This window comes from Podarcis melisellensis (assembly GCF_964234715.1).
Source record: "Podarcis melisellensis genome assembly, chromosome: 14".
Classification (NCBI taxonomy): Eukaryota; Metazoa; Chordata; class Lepidosauria; order Squamata; family Lacertidae; genus Podarcis; species Podarcis melisellensis.
This window is the reverse complement of record NC_138546.1, coordinates 2,770,823-2,787,383: the sequence shown is the minus strand read 5'-3', so window position 1 is coordinate 2,787,383 and position 16,561 is coordinate 2,770,823. Positions and strand designations below refer to the sequence as shown.

At 45.9% G+C, this 16,561-nt stretch overlaps 1 protein-coding gene across 4 annotated transcripts in view; it reads right to left on the bottom strand.

Moving 5' to 3' along the window:
* CARD11 (caspase recruitment domain family member 11) overlaps positions 1-16,561 on the bottom strand; it is a 313,312-nt gene that overhangs the window by 278,214 nt on the left and 18,537 nt on the right. The window contains exon 1 of one of the 4 annotated variants that reach the window (XM_081889079.1): positions 9,280-9,377. The exons of the other annotated variants lie outside the window; for them this stretch is intronic. The gene's annotated coding sequence lies outside the window, so the exon portion shown is untranslated. Of the gene's footprint in view, positions 1-9,279; positions 9,378-16,561 lie in introns of those variants that run through there. 4 annotated transcript variants of the gene reach the window in all.

The following is a 16,561-nucleotide window of genomic DNA, read 5'->3' as shown; positions in this document are numbered from 1 at the left end:
TCCTAGTCTTAGGGCAGACCTCTTGCAAGGTTTCCCTCATGCAGGAGCCTTTCCAAACCCAGAGGATACGGCACAGTGCAGAGCATGCGCTCTGTCAAGCAGATATGGCTCCTTCTATGAGCCCTCCTTCTGCTTAAGGATGTTTTGCATTGCAGCTGCAGGGCAGAAATCCCCCAGGGAAGAACTCCTGTGCAAAACACATGGAATTGTACCGAAGCTGCACATGAGCAGTGCCAGATTTACATATAAGCTAAACAAGCTATAACTTAGGGCCCCACTCTCTTGGGGGCCCCCAAAAAATTAAAGGAAAAAACCTGGATGTACATTTCCAAAATGTAAGATAAAAAACAAATAAAATAAAACCTACATACAGCAACAGTGTTTTGTGTTGTGTAGGCTCCTGTGATGTAATAATGGGCCTGGCCTGCTAGCCTGTTCCCTGAAATATCACTGGTTTGCTCCTTTCTATATATAGGCTGCCTACATTCTGCAAGGACTGGTTGTATTTCAGTTCAACAATTACTTTGATAAAATACATATTTTGTTATGTGCAAATGGCTTTAGATACCTATGAGGTCCATAAATTACCATATAGCATATATTCAACACACAAAAACAGCGACAATTTGTTGATGGCAAACGATAGCTGGACATATAAAGGGCCCCATTACCTTCAGAAGCTTAGGGCTGCATCAAACCTAAATCCGGCCCTGCACATGAGTTCCTGTAATGTTATTGCACAACCTCTGAGTATTTCCATCAGGTGTGCCCAGAAACAACTGGTACCGCATGTCCCCAGTCTCTCCAAAATCAATTATCAAGAAAGACGTGCACATCACCTTTTTAAAAAGAAAAGAAAAGAATAAGAATGTTGTCTTATACAGTATTCCTGGTTCACCCACTCATGTCCCTAATGAGACTAGATAGATTTGTAGCCTCTGGATTTAGCAAAGATTGACTTACTTCAAAGTAAATGCATTTTCGATCAGGATGTTAGTTACGCTTTTCGAGCTAAACAATAATGTAAGTACACTTTCAGTTTCTAATCTATTTTTAAACAGCGTCAGGCTTTGATTGGAGTTTGGGTGTAGCTTCTTCCGCACTCTGGTGCTACTACATCAAACACAGTTCCTTCTGCACTCCAGTGCTGCTGCACTGAATGGCAAGGCAGAAGGGGAAATGTTGCTAAATAGCAGACTACAGTTGTACCTTGGTTTTGGAACAGCTTAGTTCCCGAACGTTTTGGCTCCCGAATGCCACAAACCCGGAAATGACTGTTGCAGTTTGCAAAATATTTTTGGAAGCCGAACGTCCGACGGGGATTCCACGGCTTCCGATTGGCTGCAGGAGCTTGCTGCAGCCAATCAGAAGCTGCACTTTGGTTTTCGAACAATTTGGAAGTCGAATGGACTTCCGGAATGGAAGGTACGACTGTACTAGGTTTGAGCTTTCTCTATGTCTCTAGAACTGCCTCACCAGATGTGTGGCATGGCACAAACTCTCCAGCTAGCTATCTTGGCAGCCAAGTTGTACCTTCAGTACAGCTGCACTGGAGTGCAGAAGGAGCCACATTTAAAATTCAGAAGAAAAACGGAAGGCTCCCGAATATTAGTGAATCAGAATAGTGGATGCAAACACAGTAAAGTTTAGGAATTCGTGCATTAGTTGAGTTTGCAGATAGCTCCGGCAGCATATGGAACAGTGGCAGCACTGACCCTCGCTGACAACTTGATAAGTATCTGAAAAATGGAGGTGGTGGCAAACACGGCCTTTGCCAATGTGGACATCTGCTTCCACATTTAACATGTGACACAAGTGTGAACGCACCTAGCAAAATTTGCCAGCCTTGCATTGCTTGTGGTTTTTGCAGAGAGACGTTTTTTAAAAACAAAACATTCAAAAACGGTAGCACTTTTAACAGCAATGGAACAAGAGGAGAAAAGCAGAGGGGGATGATTGACAGTGCAACAGAAAGAGACAAAGGACCAGCTCCCGTATGCACTGATTCCATAGCGTAGCTATGTGCAGCATGAAGAAGTCCTTCTTTTTATCTATCCTGACTCTTCCGACATTCACCTTCATTGTCTGCAAGTTCCAGCGTTATGAGCGAGGGAGAAACTTTTCTCTATCTGATTTCCACATGCTTTGCATACTTTTGCAAACTTCTATCATGTTGCCTCTGAGTTCCCTTTTCTCTAAACTATAAAGTCCCAAATGCTTCTGCCTTTCCTCCATCCCCTTGATCTGAATCTTTGCCGACTCTGCAATATCCATTTCGAGGCGAGGCAACTGGAAATGCACCCAGTATTCCAAATGTGGTCACACCATCACTTGCTTTAGAATAAAATCTCCCTATCTTCATGTGGAACATTGGAAGGTATGGACTAGGCCCCAACTTTATTGCTGGAAAATCTTACCACTCCCAAATGGAAGTCATCCTCATCATTTATTTGCATGATGCCTTTCCACAACAAACTGTGCTCTAGGAAGTAGCGGCACCCAGGGCGGCGGAGCCTGTACGGACTGCACATGCACCGCATCACATACGGGATGCCGCTTGCGCATGGCGGCCGTACGAGATACCACTCATGGATGGCGCATGAGAGCGGCAGCCCGTACGGACGCTGCGCAAGCGGCGCCCTTACAGACTGCGGGCGTCCTTGGCCACTCTACAGCTGGGGGGAGGCAGGGGCCATCTTGTCACCCCTCCCAGAGTGGCACCTGGGGCGGCCCACCCCCTCTGCCCCCTCCCTACGCCACTGGCTCTAGGTGGCTTACAAAATAGGAGAAGAACATTACATAATTCACAAGTTACAAAATATAACAAAATCTAAATAATCAACAAGGAAAGCATCTCATTAAGAAATACAGTCATACAATACCTTGGTTCTCCAAGGGCTTAGTTGCCGAACAAATCGGCTCCCAAACACCACAAGGGTTCCGAACGTTTTGGGGAAGCAAAATGTCCGACGTGGCTTCTGATTGAGTGCAGGAAGCTCCTGCAGCCAATCGGAAGCCATGCCTTGGTGTTCGAACAGTTTCAGGAGTTGAACTGACGCCCAGAACGGAGTAAGTTTGAGAACCAAGGTACCACTGTAGTCCACAAAACTATATAATTCCCTCCTAATTCATAATAAGAACCATAGCTGTCAACTTCCCCCTTTTATTGCGAGGAATCCTATTCGAAATAAGGGAATTTCCCTTTAAAAAAAGGGAAACATTGACAGCTATTATAAGAACATCAGAAGATCCTGCAGGATCAGGCCCATTTAGTCCAGCATCCTGTTCTCACAGCAGCCAAGCAGATGCCCCAGGGCTAAACCAGCAAGGAGGATCTGAACACAAGAGCAATTCTCCCTCCTGTGGCTTCCAGCAGTTTCAGAAACCTACTGCAGCAAACACATGATATGGGGAGTGACCTTGGCTTTAGGGGTGAACCTGAGTTCAACAGAGTAACATCTAGTAATTTGCACTGTATGGTCAATGCAGGTGGGTGCGCATGGGCTCAACACCAGTTCACACATGCACAATCTTGAGAGCATCAGCAAGCAGTGTCCGCTCACATGCACACAGGGTTCTTCAAGGGGGGACCTGGACCCAGAGGTGTCTGCAATTGGTCTGTGGGCAACATTCCCCCCAACTGCTGCTGGCTGGACAGCTGTGGCCCCTTTTTGTGCACCGATGACCTGGCCACTGTCCTCCACACTCTGGTGACCTCCAGCCTGGATTATGGCAATGCGCGAGGCTGTCCTGGAAGATGACACGGAAAGTTCCACTGCTTAGATCTGTTTAAGATTTAATATGACTCCTGCTTTAAAACAGCTGTGTTGGTTGTCAGTTCAAGCTGTTGGTTTCTAAAGCCCGAAATGTCTGTTTTCACTGCTCTCTGAACCTTGGATGGGGCTGGGATCATAGAATCATAGAGTTGGAAGAGACCACAAAGGCCATCGAGTCCAACCCCCTGCCAAGCAGGAAACACCATCAGAGCACTCCTGACATATGGTTGTCAAGCCTCTGCTTAAAGACCTCCAAAGAAGGAGACTCCACCACACTCCTTGGCAGCAAATTCCACTGTCGAACAGCTCTTACTGTCAGGAAGTTCTTCCTAATGTTGAGGTGGAATCTTCTTTCTTGTAGTTTGGATCCATTGCTCCGTGTCCGCTTCTCTGGAGCAGCAGAAAACAGCCTTTCTCCCTCCTCTATGTGACATCCTTTTATATATTTGAACATGGCTATCATATCACCCCTTAACCTCCTCTTCTCCAGGCTAAACATGCCCAGCTCCCTTAGCCGTCCCTCATAAGGCATCGTTTCCAGGATGCAGCCCCTAATCCAGGGGTCAGAAAACCTTTTCAGCAGGGGGCCGGTCCACTGTCCCTCAGACCTTGTGGGGGGCCGGACATTTGAAAAAAATGTTTAAAATAACTTTTATTTTTAAAAACCAGAAGCTTTTTTATTAGGAATTGTAGGTACCGATATCCCAAAGGACCAGAAAAGACTTTTTATGTATGCAGCAACAGCCACACAGATCTTACTCGCCTAGAGATGGAAAGAAGACAAAGTGAAGACCAGAGAGGAATGGTAAACCAAGCTGGTGGACTATGCTAAAATGGCAAAACTGACCGAAAAGCTCAGGAACCAAGAGGACAAAAGCTTTAAGAAATAATGGGGGGGGGGGAAATATAACTTATTTAGGAGACCACTGTGAGCAGATGGAAACATTAGCAGGATTTCAATAACACTTGTAATGTAACAATTATTAGGGACAATATGGACAGATGCAAAATATGGAATATGAAATAATGTGCAGTTGAAAACATTGACAATAAGACCCATGAAGGGGATAGGAGGAAGTCTAGAGATTCAGAGAAATCTCTAAATGTGGATATCTATTTGGTGTTGTTCTAACTTTACGCTTGTAAAACCAAATAAAAAATATTTTAAAAAGAAAAAGAAAGAAAGAAAGAAAGAAAGAAAGAAAGAAAGAAAGAAAGAAAGAAAGAAAGAAAGAGTGCTGTGAAACAGGGCTGTATTCCAGCCCCAACTCTGGCATCTTTGTCTCTCTGGTGGTCTCATATGCCTTCAGCTTGACTGAAGGCAGCACATGCTTTGATTTGAGGATTGACAGGGGTCCATTCAACCTGGCACGCCTTCACGCCAAGACAAAAGTGTGGCAGATCCTTATCCGAGAGATGTTGCTTGCAGATGAGGTAGCCTTGAAAGAGCACTCCAAGGAAGATCTACAGAGGCTCATTCAGGGTCAGGAAGCTGCTCAAACTCCTCAAGTCATTACTGGCAATGCTTGAGGTGGTAGACAATTTTGTCCATCTGGGTTCCACCATAACCGGCAACCTCTCCATCGATGCTGAGTTGGACAAGTGGATTTGCAAGGCACCTACGGCAATGGCTCTCCTCTCCAAAAAGGTCTGGGAGGATGTGACGCTAATGACCCAAACCATGATGAAGGTCTACCAGGCTTGTGTATTGAGTGCACTGCTTTAAGGTAGGGAGTCATGGACAACTCAATGACTTCCGCGTGTGCTGCGTCAGGAAGATTTTGGGTATCACATGGAAGGAGAGAACCTCAAACAAAGATGTGCTCTCCCAAACTCACATTCCCAGCATGTTCGCACTCCTGTCTCAGCGACGTCTACACTGGCTTGGTCATGTCTGCAGAATGGAAGATGGCAGCATCCCCAAGAATGTGCTCTAGGGAGAACTGGCTTCCGGCACCAGGCCAGTTGGCAGACCAACTCTGTGTTACAAAGATGTCTGCAGACATGATGTGAATGAAGGCTGGGAGCACCAGCCCTGCCATGCAGACGACTACATGCCTGGAGACGACTACAATCAGGCTGTGCATCCATAGCAATGACCAGAGGAATAATAATAATAATAATAATAATAATAATAATAATAATAATAATAATAATAATTATTATCCCACCCATCTGGCTGGGTTCCCATAGCCCAGGCATAGGCAAACTTGGCCCTACAGCTGTTTTGGGACTACAGCTCCCAACATCCCTAGCTAACAGAACCAATGGTCAGGGATGATGGGAATTGTAGTCTTAAAAACATCTGGAGGGCCGAGTTTGCCTATGCCTGCCCTAGCCACTCTGGGTGGCTCCCAGCAGAATTAAAAGCAGAATAAAATATCAAACATTAAAAACTTCCCTAAACAGAGCTGCCTTCAGATGTCTTCTAAAAGTCAGATAGTTGTTTATTTCCTTGACATCTGATGGGAGGGCGTTCCACAGGGCAGGTGCCACTACCGAGAAGGCCCTCTGCCTGGTTCCCTGTAACCTCCAGGGAACCGCCAGAAGGCCCTCAGAGCTGGACCTCAGTGTCTGGGCTGAACGATGGAGGTGGAGATGCTCCTTCAAGTATACTGGGCCGAGGCTGTTTAGGGCTTTGAAGGTCAACACCAACACTTTGAATTGTGCTTGGAAACGTACTGGGAGGAATGATCGCTGGGAGGAGCATGGAGAGGAGAAACACTGTGGTGCATCTGCCCCAGCTACAACTAAACATGTCTCTCCCATGTCGGTCTCTACAGCCACAGCAGGTGCTGCAACCTTCCAATGGATTGACTTCACCCACAAAGATGCACAATTCCCAATGGATGCCAACCTTGAGCAAAAGTGGGCAGAGTCTTGGATGTGATGCTCACCTGTGCGCAGTTTCCTCTGAGCAGTGAGCTGTATGCCAGCCACACAGAAGCCAGAGGTTTTTGCACATGCATCTCTCCATCCTCCATCTGTTCAAGGAAGATGCGCTAACATAGTCCAAGGGCAGATGCCAGCCGGGCAAAAGCTCTTCAGAGTGGCATGGAGAAGTGGGGTCAGGGAGAGATTCCCAAGGGATGGATATATGTGCACAGGTCAGGGATGGTAGACTTTGATGCCGCTTTGAGGCACATTCCTGCCTCCCTGAGATTCATCCTGCTTGAAACAAGGAGCTTTGAGCATCCAAATGTAAAAGGATGGGTGGAAACAGAAAGAATCGGGAATCAGACTCTGTGGGTGGGGTGGGCCAAGGGAGGAGGAATCAAGAGAAAACAAACACAAAAAACCGAGGGTGGAAATAAAAAGAGAACGAGGGTCCTGAGATGGATCTTGGCGTCCTCAGGATTAGTGTTAGCTCAGAGCATGCAAATCAAAGTAATGGCACAATAATTTCAATAATTTACCACAGGAATTTAGTGCATCTATTTAAAGGGATTTCAGAAGTCGCGAGAAAGGAGATGAAAGCTTGGCATTTAATAAAGGCTTTAATCTACACACCCTCCGTGTTGTTACGCATAATGATGAGGGGTGGGGGAAGACAATGGTTATGGAGGCAACAGAAGGCAAACGCTTGCAAGGAGCTGGACTTTTTTTTGCTGTTTTGAACACTGCATTGGCCTCCAGGACATCCTCTGTTGCCATTTCCCCAGCCCTCTTGCTGAAAAGACAAACAAAAGCAAACAGCTGCGGCGCTTGGTTTCTTTCCCTGTCCTGACTTTGGGCCAAATGTCAGGATGGTCAGGTTCATCTTTGGGGCTGATTAGCGCCTGACCTTGGTTTTGTGGGAGGGCAACACAGAAAGCGGATGGATCTATCCGGGGTCTGTGTAATTTTCAAGAGTTTCTTTCTAAGTCCACCCCCTCCCCATTTCTGGATCAGAGAATTTCAATTAAAAAAAAGAAATCACACAGAATTTTACATTTTTGGCACACAATTGCATCCTGAAATTTGCAAAAAATGATTGCAACTTTTGAGCTGAGGATTCTTCTTCAAAATTAAAAGAGGTGTGCAAACTGAAGGGTGACTGTGGCACCATACGTTTAAAATGTGTTGCTCCCCACCCAAAGAATCCCGAGAACTGTAGTTTGTTGTGTTGGGAATTGTAGTTCTGTGGGAGTAAACTACAGTTCCCACGATTCTTTGGAGGAGAGCCCTCTGCTTTAAATGTACGCTAAATGCATGTTGCATACACAGCCTGCGTGTGTGTTCTAATCCACCTGTTAGTCCAGGAAGTGCAAATCGGGGGGGGGGGTCACTTTGCAGACCAAATTAAATCCTTAAGTGACACTATAATGTCCAGGTACAGTGGTACCTCTGGTTACAAACTTAATTTGTTCCGGAGGTCCATTCTTAACCTGAAGCTGTTCTTAACCTGAGGGACCACTTTAGCTAATGGGGCCTCTTGCTGCAGCTGCCATGCAATTTCTGTTCTCATCCTGGGGCAAAGTTCTTAACGAAGGTACTACTTCCAGGTTAGCGGAGTCTGTAGCCCAAAGTGTTTGTAAGAGGTACCACAGTACTATATTGGGTTGGACTGAGTGTGTGTGTGTGTGTGTGTGTGTGTGTGTGTATGCATGGATTTTTCTTGGAGGGGTGCGGTTAGAGAGGAGGATAATGCCCGCTGGCTCCATGTCCTGTGTACATTCAGCAACATTGTGGAAAGAACCTTAAAAAAGCACAATTGTGCTTACAGAGTATAAACTTCATACACCCAGAGGGTCCTTTTTTGGGGTTATTTATTTCCAACCTCCCCTAGTGGTTAACTTAAAAAAAAAAATGGGGAAAAATTATCACGAAAATTCTTCAGCATTTTAGTGCAAATTTCTCCAAATGAACACTTTTTTTGGATCACTAGTCCACACATTTTTTAAAGCAACTTCTCCTAACATTCTTGCTGAAGTATTCATATATATATATATATTTGCACACCTCCCACTAATATATGCATTTTTGTAAACATCCTTGGGTTGGAGAACTGCACAGCAAATTTCGGATGAGTGCAAATTTTGAGGGACAGCGCTGCTTCAGTTTCTATATTGCTTTGAGAAGCGAATTTGCTAAATTCAGCTTGAACTGAGAACTGGCTCAAATTTCCTCCCACATCCCTCCACCTCTGCAGAGGACATTGCATGGATGGGGCACCATCAGGGGAGAGGTTCTCCCTCCATGTTCACCATCCACCTAACTTCAGAGAACAGAGGAGGTCCCTCAAAGGGTGCCCATCGATTTTGGGCAGTGTCACAAAATAAGTCAGCGAATGCGTCACAAGACATTCCTGCAGATGCTGAACACCTGTAGGTCCTGCAGAGACCAGGATGGGAAGCTGGGTGTTCTCTCATCACTCTTGACCATTGCCCATGCTGGGGTGCTGAGGCTGCTGGGAATTGGAGTCCGACAGCGTCTGGAAGGGCAGCGAGAAGAGGCAGCTAGACTCCTTCTCTAAAGTTTCAGAGATTCTCCACATAGGAGCTGAGTCAATTTAAGGGCCTACCTTAGAACCTTGCAGGAAGACACCTCGTTGCCGGAGAGCAGTCCAAGAGAAAGGCTTCGCTTTTGGAGCTTTTCAAACCAGCTCAGCGGCAGAACCGCTCTTGTTTTGTCCCACCATCTTGGTCTCCTTTCTCTTGCTCTGCTTGCACCCCTGAAAGCATCACTGCTGTGGAACGGTGCAACGTGCTTCCGGAACCAGCCACCCACCCATTGCTGGCCTTTGCAAACCTGGTGCCTATATTTAGCATGCGGTGGGGGGGGGCAGGGGCCAGCCTTGCTTCCCCCTTCTTCTCTGTTCAGAGGCAGAGAGAAGCTTGCAGCAATGCAGCGTGGTTCCTCTTACCAGGGGAAAACCAGAAAGGAAGTTTTATCTGGGAGCTAGAAAGCGTCCTCAACACCTAGAGAGGGGGTTTAATGGGGGGAGGAGCAGCACCTGGAAGATTGACCCCCAGACCATCAACTGCACACCCCCTCCCCTGATATTTGCCTGAGGGGTGCGATGGGGGAGGAATTTGATTCAGTTTGCATTTAAAGGCAAAACTATCTGTTTCAAAACTACTAAAGCAACACACAAACTGAAGCACGGCCATCATTTGAAATCCACAGTTCTCTGAATGCTGCATTGCAGTTTTCCAGGAGCTGTCTACAAAAATACAGAGATTAGGGGAAATCGTACACACCTTAATGAAAGTAGTATTAAAAATTGCATCTGTTTAGGGAAAGCTGCATTGCAAAAATGTGTATCTTAGTCAAAACGGCATGCAAAAATGTGTTTATTAGGAGAAAGTTACACGAAAACACTTGTGAATGTTCGCCAGGATTTTTTTTCCATGGTAAATTGCTGCAAGTTTTAGGTTTGGAAAAAATGAGAACCTGAGAGAATAGAAATTGACAAAATCACCCATCCCCACTGAGACAGCAAGAAAGCAAAGTACTGCTGTCTAAATGTTCAGGAATTGGTGCTTGATCATTTGGAGTGCCCTTCATGAAACTCATAAGCTTTGCCTCCATTTTAGCCATTTTCACAGAATCATAGAATCGTAGAATTGTAGTTAGGGACAAAGAAGAACCATCCTATCCTCCATAATGAGAAATTGCAAGCATAGATTCGGTGTGATAATGAAACAAACTACCCCCGAAACTGTGCAAAAATAATCCAAATTCTGTGCTAAGCAGAGGTGTTGTAGTTCAGGATTGTGGGGGTGGAGGGATTGAAGACCCAATTCTATATCTGCAGCAGGGTCTCTGTCTCCAGGATCCCTGAACTGGCCAATCAGACTGTAAGGAGAGCCTTTTAGCCACTGAGAAGGTGTGACTGGAGCCAGACACTTAGGATGGGCTCCTAGGATCACTCTGGAGAAGTCACAAAGGAAGAACGTCAAGGAGTTGTACTATATAGAATCATAGAATTGTGAAGTTCAACCCCTTGCAATGTAGGAATCTCAGCTGAAGCATTCCATGACTGATGTCTGAGCAAGGGGAGTCCACAATATGTTCCAAAGCTAAGCATTTAGGAACACAAAGTGCTTCAGTTTCAAGAGAACGGTGTGCAGGTTCTCTTACATGCAATGGAACTTCAAGGAAAAGACAACCTAAGTCACTCTGAGATAAGATATTGGAGCACACCAAAATCATTTGCCCATGGAAATGCATAGAAAACAGTAGAAAGGGAACACAAAGAGATCTGCACCGATCACTGCAATGCACCCCTTATGATGATTATTGTATAATCTTAGGGGGATGTGTGGCTGTGAAGGGACTCTGCGCTTCTGAATTTACCACTATGCTACTGGTGCTACGGAAAGCTCAGTTCCTACAAATTAAGCCGACGTCCACATTTTCCTCTTATTTTGCATAATTGATTCTGCCTTTGTATACGGCTGCCATGGACTGGCTGGATGCAGAGAGTGGAGGGGGGGACCATCTGGGGAACCCCAAAAGGAACCCCCAGGGGAAGAAGGCTCAGAGTCAGGGGATTGGTGGTGGGATGACGATGAGTGATCAGAGATAGAAGGCAGGGAGGAGGAGGTGTCGGAAGCTGTGTCCAGGGCAGCTGTCTAGCAGCTCCATCTGGTACACAGGATGAGACCCTACCTGCCCATGGACTGTCTCGCCAGAGTAGTGCATGCTCTAGTTATCTCCTACTTGGACTACTGCAATGCGCTCAACGTGGGGCTACCTTTGAAGGTGACCTGGAAACTGCAACTAATCCAAAATGTGGCAGCTAGGCTGGTGTCTGGGAGTGACTGCTGAGACCATATAACACCAGTCCTGAAAGACCTACAGTGGCTCCCAGTACATTTCCGAGCACAATTCAAAGTGTTGGTGCTGATCTTCAAAGCCCTAAACGGCCTCAACCCAGTATACCTGAAGGAGCATCTCCACCTCCATCATTCAGCCCAGACACTGAGGTCCGAGGGCCTTCTGGCGGTTCCCTCACTGTGAGAAGTGAGGTTACAGATTACCAGGCAGAGGGTCTTCTCAGTAGTGGCGCCTGCCCTGTGCAACACCCTCCCGTCATGTCATGGAAATAAACAACTCTATGACTTTCAGAAGACATCTGAAGGCAGCCCTGTTAGGGAAGTTTTTAATGTCTGATGTTTTATCGTGTTTTTAATATTCTGTTGGGAGCCGCCCAGAGTGGCTGGGGAGACCGGGACAGATGGGTGGGGTATAAGTAATTATTATTATTATTATTATTATTATTATTATTATTATTATTATTATCATCATCTGAAGAGACAACAGGGTTGAGTGAGCTGGAAGAGGCTGGGGCAGAGAGCAGTCCAGATTCAGAGGCGAAGAAGCAGAATGGAGACAGACTGCTGCAGAAGCCGGGGAATCTTCCCTTCCTGCTGTGACCAGCTCTCCTCCCGTGATCTCCCAGAACCAACAGACACATGAAAAGAGCAGAAGAGAGATTGGTTGCTCACAGAAAAAAGTCTCAGATTGCTTGGAAAGAAACCCTGGAGAGGAGGGGACTGTGGGAAGACCTTCAGTCCTCGCAGCTGCCTCCTTGGGGCAAGAGCTACTGAGAGGAGTTGGTAGGATCACTAGGCCTGCACTATTTTGGTTTCTTTGAATGAAGAAGTAACTTCACTGATACCAGTGGGATTTTTTTATTGCTGACTCCAAATACTGACAATGGTTTTGCATAATTATTTTGGCTTTGCTAATCAGGAGGAAGAGTACACAATGAAGGAGGATACCGAGGTGCTGCCTACAACCTCCAGAAGTCTTATCCATCTTCTGAGATTACAGCAGATATCACCCACACACTTGTTTGCATATTGTTGCAATCATGAGGTCTAGAAACCTGCCCTCTCCCTGCAAACAGTGAAAGATTCTCAACAGGCTGAATGTCCTGTCCAGTATCAAGTTCTGTAGGGGGAGTTTTTGGTGCTGTCTTAGAATAGCAATACACGGCTACCCCTAAAAGCCCTCTGTAGAAGCGGCTGATATTGATCTCTTGAGCCACACAGGGTGTTGAGGAAAGCACACACACAACACGACGCTTTTGTGTTTTTGTTTTTGGCTGAAAAATTAACACAGCCCAGAAATGAGGTGGGATTTCCGACAAGCCTTTCCGTCTGTCATTTCTCATTCTGTTTATCTTCCTCATGGAAGCCTTTAAGTTTCCAGCTTTGCACACCCTTAATTGCTGAGTCAGCTGCCACAGCTCAGAGTCGTAAAAATCTATTTTCAAAGGGTCCAATGGTTTTATTTTCCAATCATAAATATGGAATTTAATTAGCAGCTTGCTGCTAATGAAGTCATTGTGGAAGAGAAGATGGGCAGAGGCACTGAAACTTCAAGCATAAAACGCAAACAAAAAGTGTCATGGGGACACACTTCTGCAGTAGCTGGGTTAACACTTTGGGGTCCTTCTACTTTTCAGTAAAGGCTTCTTTCACTACCATCTTTCATCACATGCACTCCAATTCCTCTGCCTGTGACCAGGGCCGGATTTAGGTCTGATGAGGCCCTCAGCTACTGAAGGTAATGGGGCCCTTTATATGTCCAGCTGTCCTTTGTCAACAACAAATTGTCACTTTTTTGTGTTGAATACATGCTATATGGTAATTTATGGACCTAACAGGTATCTAAAGCCATTTGCGCATAACAAAATATGTATTTTATCAAAGTAATTGTTGAACTGAAATATAATTGAGAAGAAGTATTTGTTGTTTAGTCGTGTCCGACTCTTCGTGACCCCATGGACCAGAGCACGCCAGGCACTCCTGTCTTCCACAAGAAGTAGTATATTAATAGTGAAATACACACTGCAGGTTCTTTTATTTTATTTTAATCTTATATTTTGAAAATGTACATCTAGGGTTTTTTTCCCTTTAATTTTTTTGGGGCCCCCAAGAGAGTGGGGCCCTATGCTCTAGCTTGTTTGGCTTATATGTAAATCCGGCACTGCCTGTGATCAGTAACAAGGTGAGAATTGTCAGTAGGAGACACGCCAGTGTGGGACAGCGTGGTACAGTGGTTAGGGTATTCGAGGGCAATCTGGGAGATCTGGGTGAGGGGAGCAAGACTTTATGCTGGCCATCAGGCAATGGCTTTCCCCACCTGCCTTGGCTGATCCTCCAGTCCTAGGAGCCTTCATAAGGCAACTGTTTCCATAGAAGAACTGTGAGGGGAGAGAGACTCTGTTTGCCACTTTGTGTGTGTGGGGGGGGGGGGGTTGCTTTCACCTGCGCTGCCCCACCTCCAGCCCCACCTTCAGAAGAGAGCTGCTGCCACGAACATTATGTGCATGTGCATTTTAATGAGCAGAACAGAGTGAAAGATTATGAGTCATGGGAATGTGGGGAGTGTGCATGAATTCAACAGTGCTTAGTTTATTTTTTGGCTGCTGTTTTGTTGATGTTGTTAATATTGTTTTATAGATTATGAATGCCGTAGTGCTTTGTTAATGCGATAATGTGGCTTTTGTTGTAATTGTGCTGTTTGGCTTTCTTTCTTTCTTTTAGTTGTTTTGTTAATAGCGTTTTTAGATTGTAATTGTTTTACTGACGATTTGTTAATTAGTCCATATGTTTTATGCCATAGTTGTGAATTACTAGGGGCATGGTGCTGATAACGCCAAGGTTGCAGGTTCGATCTCTGCCTGGGACAGCTGCATATTCCTGCTTTGCAGGGGGTTGGACTAGATGACCCTCGGGGCCGCTTCCAATTCTACAATTCTATGATGTTATTGTTATTTATTTTTGTAAGCCGCCTTGCAATTCATTTGAATGCAAAGCACATAGAAATGTGCTAGTTTTAACCTTTAAAGCCCTGTGCAGCCTAGGACCCACGTACCTACGGGACCGCCTCTCCTGGTATGTCCCACAGAGGAACTTACGGTCTTCAAACAAAAACATCTTGGAGGTCCCGGGCCACAGGGAGGTTAGGCTGGCCTCAACCAGAGCCAGGGCTTTTTCGGCTGCGGCCCCGATCTGGTGGAACGCTCTGTCACAAGAGACTAGGGCCCTGCGGGACTTGACATCTTTCTGCAGGGCCTGCAAGACAGAGCTGTTCCACCAGGCCTTTGGCCAAGGCACAGTCTGACCCCCTCCTTCTGTAATCCTCATAGAACTCTAGCCCAATTGTTGCCATTAATTTGATTTTGAATTGATTATAGAATGAATTGATTTTAGAATGCTGTGTTACTTTTATTGTTGTTAGCCGCTCTGAGCCCGGCGTTGGCTGGGGAGGGTGAGATATAAATAAAATATATTATTGTTATTATTATTATTAATAATAATAATAATAAATCAAGTCCGCACTCAGCCATGAAGCATTTCTATCCCATCGTTTTATTCAAGGAGTGCAACGTGGCATGCACGGTTCTCCTCCTCCTCACTGAATACACACAACAACCCTGTGAGGTAGGTTAGGCTGAAAGGCAGTGACTGAACCCCAAGGTCACCCAGTGAGAGCTTCGTGGCCAAGCAGGGGATTTGAACCCTGGTCTGACACTCTAACAACCACACCATGCTGGCCAACCCAAGCCTATCTGTGGTGTCGCAGTGCCAGTTCGATACCAGGGATATCTGGGTTCAAATTCCCACTCGGCTGTGAAGCTCACTAGGTGAACTTGGAGCAGGGTTCTTGTGAAGATGAAATTGGAGGTGGACCTTGTAAGGTATTAAGGACTCTTTGAAGGAAAGGTATGATAAAAATGGCAAACATAAATAAATGGATCTGCTTTCAGGAAACACAGAAGTTTTCGTCCCGGATAAAAAGGCAGCCTTGTTAAAGCAGACAAAATGGAAAAGCCATGAAAGGTGAAGATGACCAGCATTTCAGATGGATTTTAAAGGGCCCAAATTATCTGGGGCCTGGAAGAGCAACTGTCCTAGGAGGAGAAGTTACTGTGTTCGGGACTTTGGGTGGGGAGAGAAAGCAGGTGGGCCTTTAGTTGCTTGTTTGGCATCCGTCTGTCACGAGAGGCAATGGAGTGCACCTCTGGGGGCAAAGTCAAACCTCTGCGCTAGTAGCACCTAAGTGACCCCCCCGGGGTGCAATCCTGAGCTGTATGTATTGAGGACCTGGGATGGCTGAACAGCAGTTCTGGTGAATTTCTTTTCTTTTCTTTTCTTTTCTTTTCTTTTCTTTTCTTTTCTTTTCTTTTCCCTTTCCTTTCCCTTCTTTCTTTCTTTCTTTCTTTCTTTCTTTCTTTCTTTCTTTCTTTCTTTCTTTCTTTTACCAGCCAATTGTTTTATTGTTTTATTGAAGGTCTTTATATACTGAACTGTGAACTTTTTAAAATGAGGAAGCAAGAAATAAAAGCATGCAAAGATACGAACAATGAAAATTCCTCATAAAATGCCTGCGGAAACATGCAAGTCTTTGTGCCTGAAGCTGACACAGGGCTCCTCCTTGGCCTGGGGAAACTCTTCAAAAATGGCATCCTTTTTACGCCGTCTGAAATGGTCCAGTCCACTCTGCGGCCGCCTCCTTCTGCAGGCCCCAGAGGAGGCGGAAGGGAAGCAAAGAGCCACAACCCCCCTGCCTTCACCTGTTGGATGGCATAGCAGCAATTCCAGCTGCTGCCCTTCCCACATCTGGGCCCAGCCGGAAGGACAAGTCTGGCCACCACTGCTCTAAGGGGATGCCTAGTTCTGGTGAATTTCTGTTGCAATGGTCCCAGCTGCTCTCCTGGGGCTCTGAGGAAGCACGAGCCCTCCCCACCCGTCACTCAAGAGGAAACTGGAGGAAGCACAGTGAATGTGGCGAGGTGCTCCTCCATATCTTATCACGTGTGCTTCAAGCTTTGCAGCTGCACC